The sequence below is a fragment of the Dermochelys coriacea genome, chromosome 4 (assembly GCF_009764565.3).
Source record: "Dermochelys coriacea isolate rDerCor1 chromosome 4, rDerCor1.pri.v4, whole genome shotgun sequence".
NCBI lineage: Eukaryota > Metazoa > Chordata > Testudines > Dermochelyidae > Dermochelys > Dermochelys coriacea.
Window position 1 is genome coordinate 75444077 of NC_050071.1, and position 9405 is coordinate 75453481.

A 9405-nucleotide genomic window follows, 5' to 3' on the forward strand; every position below is an offset into this window, starting at 1 on the left:
GGCTTTCAAAGGACTGGGCTCAGCCTCACTCATCAGTTTGAAAACTCTGCTGTACACAGTGAATTGTACTAATTGGAATGGTATAAGGAGGTTCAGGGCTACAGATCACGCTTACATGTTTTAAATGTTCTTTTTTTGATTGTCAGTGCCTCCTCTGCAACCAGACCTCATGCCCCCTCTCCCTCCAGCAATAGTATTGAGATGTGTGCAGTTTCCTTTTTTTAAAAAAAGAAAATCCTCTAACTATCCTGCTTTATGTGGGCATAAACTGCAATGTCAAATTATACAGAAAGCTCACTGTAGATAGGGTACAACAAGAATTTTTTTTACAGGAGGGTGCTGTATATAATGCTTATGTTGAATCTTTCTGATTATTTTTCCAAAATGTTTGTCCTCTGTAGATATTCTGATCTAACATTCAACACTGACCATATAAGCACTCCACTAAAATAGATGAGTTTTCAACTTTGACATAGGAATACCAAGGGACAAATTCAACTTCTAGTTACATGCTTGTAAATCTGGAGTATCTTCATTGAGTAACTCTCAATTTATGCTGGAGTTGCCAAGGCCAGAATTTGGTCCTTTATGGTTAGTCTACTGGAATGAACTTTTACAGGCTTCAAATGTAAACAGTGACTCATTCTAAAGACATACTTTTTCATTTTCAGTATTATCTTGAAGAAAAATAGAGCTGGCTACAATGAAAATGAGATGAGATCATCTCTGTATGCCTGAGGTGGTCAGAAGTAAACCAAACAAATTTCAGTTTCCAGATAATAACAATGATACTTAGCAAATGTTTGACACTTCTCTGGAAATGAGAATTTCTGTAGAGTTGAGTTAGTGTGTGAAATCCCAGTATTTTGACTCCATCAGCTCATTGACATTAAAAGTTGATGTCACTTGATTGCCTTCAAAATTCATATGAAAACCGGGAGCATTTGTATGGAGAAGAACAGTTGGAAGAGCTTCACAGTTCTTAATCCCTAACTTTGCTCCACCCCCAGTGACCAATTCCTAACAAAGTAACTATTTTGAACATATGCAGCAATTTTATACAGAAGAACTATATTATCCAATGTACACTCAAATTTTGTGAAATTGTGTTAGGGACAGGTGGTGATGGATAAAGACGTTAGTAGCCTTGTCTACAAAGCAACATTACAACAGCACCCTAACTATCAAAGTTCTATTTCTCTGTTCAAAGTTCCTACTGTTTTGCACTAAGTTATTGAGAAGCTGGTAATCAATATCAAATATCAGAAGAAATTTTATTTGAGAAACAAACCCATTGTAAAGATGACAGCTGAATCATTTAAATTGAAGTCTTTCACTTGGGTTCACATGGAAACTAATAATTTATATTCAATTTGTATTGATAAGTTCAGTTAAATGTTGTTGAATGCAAGTCTTTCTAACTACTGCAGTTTTTGGTACTTGGTATCCCCTATAAAACATGCGAACATTGTGTAATACCAAACAACATGTGGATGAAAAGCAGAAAGTAACAGGATGTCTTGTATACAAGGATTATTTCCTGTAATGTTTCTGGGATCACCCAGACAAGTAAGGGGTTCTGTCACTGCCTGCCTGGGTGTCTTATTGCTATGGTTGAGCCCTCTGGCACCAACAGCCGGCCTACAAGCATAACTGGTCCCACCTTAGTTTCCACCAGAAAAGTTACTTTTCACAGGGTGACCACAACAATCCCTTCTGGTCCCAATTCCTGTAAATCCATCTTTCCAAGTTGTTAACTACCATACACCAAGCTTGTACCCTCTGGTTTGTCACTGCCGAAGGAATGAAATGTGCCCCCAATTATCAGTTCACTTTGGCGTGCATACTCTCCACATAGTTTGCACAACAGAGACCTGCCTCAGGTAAAAAAAAATAAACAAAAAAGTGTATTTAACAGAAAAATCATAGATTCAAAGATGAATACATAAGGGAAAGCAAACACACACTGGTTATACACCAAAAAAAACCCATACAAACTCAGTTGCAGACTTACACTTAATATTAACTAAATGTCCTTTTCTAATACAAATTAGCTATTGTGTCTGAACAGGAAGTTTAGACTTGAAATTAGATGAAGGTTTCTAACCATCAGAGGAGTGAAGTTCTGGAACAGCCTTCCAAGGGAAGCAGTGGGGGCAAAAGACATATCTGGCTTCAAGACTAAGCTTGATAAATTTATGGAAGGAATGATATGATGGGATAGCCTAATTTTGGCAATTAATTGATCTTCAACTATTAGTGGTAGATATGCCCAATGGCTTGTGATGGGATGTTAGATGGGGTGGGATCTGAGTTACTACAGAGAATTCTTTCCTGGGTGTCTGGCTGGTGAGTCTTGCCCACATGCTCAGGGTTTAGTTGATCACCATATTTGGGGTCGGGAAGGAATTTTCCTCCAGGGCAGATTGGAAGAGGCCCTGGGGTTTTTTTGCCTTCCTCTGCAGCGTGGGGCATGGGTCACTTTCTGGAGGATTCTCTGCACCTTGAAGTCTTTAAACCACGATTTGAGGACTTCAATAGCTCAGACATAAGTTAGAGGTTTGTTAAAGGAGTGGGTGGGTGAGATTCTGTGGCCTGCGTTGTGCAGGAGGTCAAACTAAATGATCATAATGGTCCCTTCTGACCTGAATATCTATGATTCTATGGGTTTCCCAGCATTCCCTCTGTCCTAGAGCAGATCCAGTGCTTCACAGACAGCATCCTGCATAGATACTGGCCCTCAGTTTCTGGATAGCCATTACTTGAAATCCCTTCCCTTTAAACAAATCAATCCCTGTTTGTTTTTCTTTCACAGACTAAAATAATTCATGGTTACACAGAGCAGGGGAGTTCCCATACTGGGATTTCCTTTTCAGTTTCAAGTTCTTTCAATGGTAGTCTATAGCCTCTAGCTAAGGTTGCCTAACATTCTCCATGATAAGACCATGCTTTTATATTACTTCATATTGATTATTACTTCCCCAACCCTGGAAAGACAAGGTGTGTAGGGTAATATTTTGTACTGAACCAACTTCTGTGGTTGAGACAGACAAGCCTTTGAACCCCACATATCTCTTCTGTGTATCTCGAAAGCTTGTTTCTCTCACCCACAGAAGTTGATTCAATAAAATATATTCCTTTACACACTTTGTCTCTCTAATATCCTGTGACTGACGTGGCTACAACTACACTGCACTTCCCAAACTTTAACATTTCAGGCTTACTGCCCCCCAAGGGTGACTGCCTCAGGGTAATTTTTTTTTGAAAGTTTCGGTTACAATGGTTCAGCTGTTTCTGAGAGAGAAATTAAGCACAAATTGTTTTGCCTCCCCCCTTTTTTTATTTATTACAAGAAAAAAAGTTTTCAACTATTTCTTGAGAAATTCTAGCACTTCTTTTCTTAGTACCAGAGGTGATAAAGGTGTAAATTGCTGTTATAGTGAAGGAAGTGATTTTATAAAATAGTACCTTCTTACTCAATAGACCTGCTTCCTAAGCCTGATTCTTCTCTTACATTGGTCTAATTCCACTGTCTTCTTCCGAGATACAGCTGTGACTCCGATTATAGTAATATGTAGGTTTCCAGGAGTGTAAGAGCACAGATGACAATGCAGAGCAGTTCTGGGTGGAAGTATACAATTTTCAAGACAGTAGTGGTGAAGGATGGTTTAAAGAATTAGCCCTGTTTGCACTTTCCCTACTCGCCATGCCTCTGAATAACGCTGATGTGGAATGATGATCATCTGAGAGAACACATGTGAAGTCCAAGCACCAGAACAGGATGGGTCACCGGACTCTGAGCAATATACTGCATGTCCGCTATGGGTTACGAAGACTGGGGATTTGTTGTAAGGATTTTGTCCCACACTGTGGTATGCTTCAGTGGTTCAACACAGAAATGTACCACATTGAGGCAACAGAGACCATGAAGGAGGGAGAGAGTGAAGATGACCATTTTTAATCATGTAAGTACATACACAATAAAAATTAAAATAAAACATTTGTAACAATCTGATATGCAGCAAAATTAATATTACTAAAAAAATGTATAGACACTCCCACTCCTTTCCCTCTGAAATGAGTTGGGTTTGTTTTGAAAGGCAATGCCACTTTTTTTCTTGTGAGACTTGGCAACACTCTGCTGGAATAAGACCCCATGAGGGCAAGTAGTCAGGTAGCTGCTTTGCAAAAGGCTATGTGCACTGTGTGGACTGGGAGAAGCTAAGCCACAGGACCAGAAAGCTGGATGTTGTCCCTAACTCTGAAGCATTTTGCAACAGGTTATGATATTATTAATCCTTCAACAGGGAAGCTCTGGCGATGTTAATTACAGAAGGGAAAACTACTCTTTTTTTTAACTTGTAATGTTTGATTTTAGCCAAACTGTTTTAGTTAAATTGTCTCAACTAGTATGAGTCATCAACTTTTCTGTTATTTAAATGTGATGATGGGGACAGTCTTTTATATTTTGCCATTCTCAATTTATATTTCTTGTAACAGTTTTTACAAAAAAATCTGTATGCTTAAACAGTGTGGTCGGTTAATTAGCTGATAGGCTAATTAAATGATTTCAGCAGAGAAGGGGGAAGAGACTGTATGGATTCCAGCTGATGATTTCTACAAGTAAGAGAAAAGATTGTATTGTTGCAGTGGTTTTGACTCAGCAGACAGTATAGATTTTTGTGATTAAGACTGTAACTGAGACTCAGTGGAACTCAAGCTGAGCTTTTGAGAATTCTGGATTACTTCTCACTGTTTCTGTAGGGACTGACGTGTTTAGATTTAATTTGTTTTCTTTATTAATGTATAACTGTAAAGATTATGTATGTGGCTTATAAAGTAGCCATGTGATGTTGTAAAAAAATAAGATTTTTTTTTATCATAAGATTCCACAAAGTTGGTACTTAAGAATTCAGTTAATTCCTTTTGGTTTTTTAGGACTTGATTGTGGGGAGGCTGACCCTGTGCAGTCCTTGCTGGAAATCCTCAGTCACTGAATTTTGGGTCTCCATGTGCTTTTCTATGGGAGTTGAGGTTTTTAGGCACTAGGAGAAAGACAATGAAGTCACCCAAAAGTTACACTTATACCTTGCATTCAGTATCTAATTCAGTGTCAATAGCATTGTTGTTGCTATGACAGGGACAAATCTCTTTTTTCTAGGTCTTTTCTCCTGTAGGTGATACCCAGCTGCTGGATTTTCCGAGTGGAGGGTATCTAGCAAACTTAGGTGCCAGAAACAGAGAACTGTGTCTTTAAAAAAAAACTTTTTTTAAAAAAAGTCATTTTATAGCTTTAGATTCTTTTATTGGAGGAAACAGGAGTTGAGCTAGTCTTTTTTTAATAAGGTAGGCTTTTTCTTCCAAAGCTGTAGATAATTGTCTGGAGGAGAGGAGTCTGTGGGAGTTAAAGAACAAAGAAAGCAAATATAGCAGGTAATGAGAAGTGAGTATAATAATCCTGAGGCAAATTGATTAAGATCCCCAGCATTGTCTATATTGCAGTATAATGATATGTTTACAGCAGAATGATCCCTTCTGATAACACCCTCTGCTGCTTCCATCTTTCTGGCAATAAGATACAGACCCATGTTTGGACCAGTATATAGCTGTCTCACCACAGGAGAGGGCTTCAGGGTTATTAAACACAATGTGTTCCCCCCCCTCAGTTCCCCAATGTGCAGGAGTGTACACATTATACCAAGACCTAGGAGCCTGCAGCATCCATTCAACCCTATAGGCAACCAGCTCATTGACTAGTGCAGAAATGGGTGGGGGTCTGTCATGTATCCATAGGATCTGTGCTACACTCCAGCTTTTAAACAGTCCCTTGGAGGAACCCCTTCAGTGTGCCAGACCCCTAAAGGGTCCTAGTCTTCCACAATACCTGTGAGACTGAGCCTCTGGGTTTCAATAGTCCTGTTTCACACCATGAGCTTTACCCAGTGAGTCCAACTGAGAGACACTCCTGCTCAGAGAATTTTTGCCCAGTTTCTGGGATCAGTACACCTCAGCAAGTATTTTGCAGTGATGCCAGGCAGCTTTTTCAAAACAGAAGAGGGACTCTTAGTCAACTGTAAATGAATCAGGGCTTACTTAGATTAGCAAAGAGAAGATATAGTGCTTGTTGACCAAGCCAGGGCTCCCTTGACCTATGCTGCTGAAAGAAATATCTTATTTTTATCTCTGTCTCTTTGTCAGACCAAGGTGAGCCCCCTATCTCTCCAAAGGCCAGCTCTTATTCTACCCTCCTGTCATCTCTCAGTCCATTGGTGCTCCTCCTGCAAACCCAGGCTGAGTTCACATGCTGCTGGAGTTTCCAGTGGCAAGGTATCAATTCTTCAGTCATTGGGGTTCTCATTGTCATTCCAGGTCCTCCATTGGTAAGGGTGTGTTTCAGCCAGTCCTTTAATGACTCATTCATGCCACCCTAGATGGTTGTGACACAAACACCTCAAGCCACCTGCTGTGCCCCAAGATCATCTTTTTAACCCTTTTGCCACCCACTGACTAGCAATCGCTAGTCCCAGGCATATCATTAATAAAATTTCCACTTTGTCACAGGATTATATCCCCTTTGGGATGGGCTGTGACCCCGGGGGCACTGGCAGGGAACAGACCCTACCTTCTAGGGGGTAGTGTTGCTCAATTTTACTTGATCTTGCATAAGAGATACAAGGGAGTGAGAAGTCTCCTTGAGTTTTCTGCCCCTAACTTGTGCACCTATGCAGGGACAAACAGTAATTTGGCCCTGTATTTAATCTACTTTTTCTATGGGCTGCTCTACATTATGGATTTTTGCTCTGGTGTAGCTGCACCAAAATCATTACACTGGTATAAACCCCTAGTGCAGCTGCATTGACTAGCAATGGTATGACTTGTTTCAGCCTAGCTTGATAGCTGTTCCATGCAAGTCAATGGGCAAGGACACCTTTTTGGGATGAAGGGAAAGGGCAGTGGTCCATAGCAAGACCCCCTAAAAAGGCTGGTGGAGTAAACAGCTGCCTAGTACCACTGAAGTTATAAGGAGGAAGAGAGAATAAATGCCAGTCTTCTACTAGAAAACATCATTAGGGAAATTAGGATTTAGGGAGAAAAGCAATTTTCCCTCTCTTGGTATTGACACCTCCTCATCAATTATTGGGAGTGGGAGCAGGAGTCATGGACAAGGACCCCATTGTGCTAGGTACTGTACAAACAAAGAACAAAAAATTCCTGCCCCATAGAGCATACAATCTAAGACAAGAGGGAACAGATATATATATAGACAAGAGTACAAGTTAAAATGAGACTGTATTGGTCAGCACAATAGGAGTAATTCATCATCAGATAGTGTAAATAATCCATAATCTGGCAATTACATTACATGAAAAGATGAATGCTATAATACTTTAAATTCAGCAGTAGTAATGCACACCCATGAATATAGTTTGTTACTTTGCAACAATTTGTGAGTAATTGCTGTAATCAGAGCTATCAATCAACCTCAGAAGTAAAACAAAGACAATCTGTTATTTTTGCCTTTCCCCCCACAATCAATCTGAAATGTCAACACCTCTGCTGGAAAACTGAGTAAGAATCTTCCTGAAACAAAATAAGTTACCGATTTACATTATTATTGTATTTGGAGAGACAGAAGACTTTGAAGGGCATTTTATTCCTGTCTTCATTAATAACAATACTACTCATCAATAATTTGGTTTATATAACACCCTCCCCCATCATCAAAGTTTGCAGAGCATTGAACACCATAAAAATGCACAGAACAGGTAACAAGTCATAAGGCCCACATTAATCACAGTTAAAAATATATTTGAAATTTATGAAACCTTTTTCTAGGTGTTTTCTAGATTTGGGGAAACATGCCATGGGGGATTAAATTCCTCACCCTTAAGGGCCACAACAGCAAAGGAGACTGGATAGCCATCTGCCTTGGATGGTTTAGACACAACAAACCCTGCATCTTGGCAGAGGGTTCGACTAGATGACCCTTGCGGTCCTTTCTAATCCTATAATTCTGTGAAAGACATAACCATGTACCTATTTAAAGCACTGGGGCACTAAGAAACAGGCAGTATTTGGACAAGATTCAGGGAAGTGGTGTCAAAATACCCCAAATCTATGCTGTTTATGGCTTTTAAAACCAATCAAGCAACCTCTCTTAGCAAACAGCCAGTGTAATTTACCATGTTTGGGGTGCTTTATATAAAAAGGTGTGGGTGGATATCACAGGATCATGATTTCTCAAACCATTTGCAAAGCATGTTATGATATTCTAAGCAAGCGTACAAGTAGCTCAACTGCTGAGCTGTAATCCTTGTGAAGTGGGAACTAATGGAGCTTTGTGGTCAGGAGGCACATGCTTCAGTTGCCCCATTTATCATAGGATAAATAAAGGTGCAATATGTGCCAATTGTGAATTAAAAAAAGAACACTTTCATACCATATCTGACATATGGAGAGGACATAAATTTAACCTTACCCATACCTCCAGTCAAATCCCTCCCAGCATCAGGGACAAAAAAGAGTTTATTGATATCCTTGATGAGGATGAGTTCTCTCCAATACATCCAGCTAGTAATTTAAGTATTCTACCCAGTAGAGCAGAAACTTGAAGTCCACAAATTCAATATTCTGATGATACTCTGCTTCATCTGTAGAAATGATCTTCTCGCAGTTTTACATATCAAAAGGAAGTAGGATCCTAAGGTGTGCTACATTTCTGATCCTTTAGTGCTGAAATACGTTTGTCCATTACCACAATGACTTCTGCTTCCCAGGTAATTTTGAAGAACTGGAATGCTGTTCCAGACACACAAGTGATACACAAGACACACAGAAACCTTCCTGGATGATAATATCCAAATACACCTGGAATAAATTACCTTTCCCAAAAGGAAGTTTGGCGATGGGTAGTAATTGGCAAGAACTATGATGTCAAAAACAGCTGCTTTGGGGGAGATGAGGGGTGAATCTCTGCCTATTTAAAGATTGTCAGCTTCCTTTTAATGAATGAGGTATTGATAATGCTTGTACAAATTGATTGTGCAGCCATTTGTGTTTGCTGCCTTGATTGATAAGGGTCAGAACTGCAGATGATGTTCCTCAAAGAACTCAGAAGACTGTGGACACACTCATCTGATACCACGTTGAATTCAGCCAGTTAGATACTGTCAGGGAGTGCCTATAGCTCTCAAATCAAATGGCCCAGAGACAATTTACAGTGACTCACATTTTAAAAAATCAGCTTTAAAAACTCACAAGTAGTATCTGAAATATTGCAATTCTCCTACACTTTGGCACAGGAAATAACTATGGTAGCAAGGTAGCATGACATTATAATGACAAGCATTGAATCCAAATCTGTAAGGGATCTGGTTAACTTGCATTCCTAACCCATGTGTATTT

The 9405-nt window shown here is 39.6% G+C and overlaps 1 long non-coding RNA gene across 1 annotated transcript; it reads left to right on the forward strand.

The window, feature by feature from the left end:
* Window positions 1-3586: 3586 nt before the first annotated feature.
* Window positions 3587-5254, forward strand: LOC122459867. The gene is made up of 2 exons (XR_006280817.1): window positions 3587-3965; window positions 4939-5254. It is a non-coding gene; the product is annotated as an uncharacterized LOC122459867 (long non-coding RNA).
* Window positions 5255-9405: the final 4151 nt, after the last annotated feature.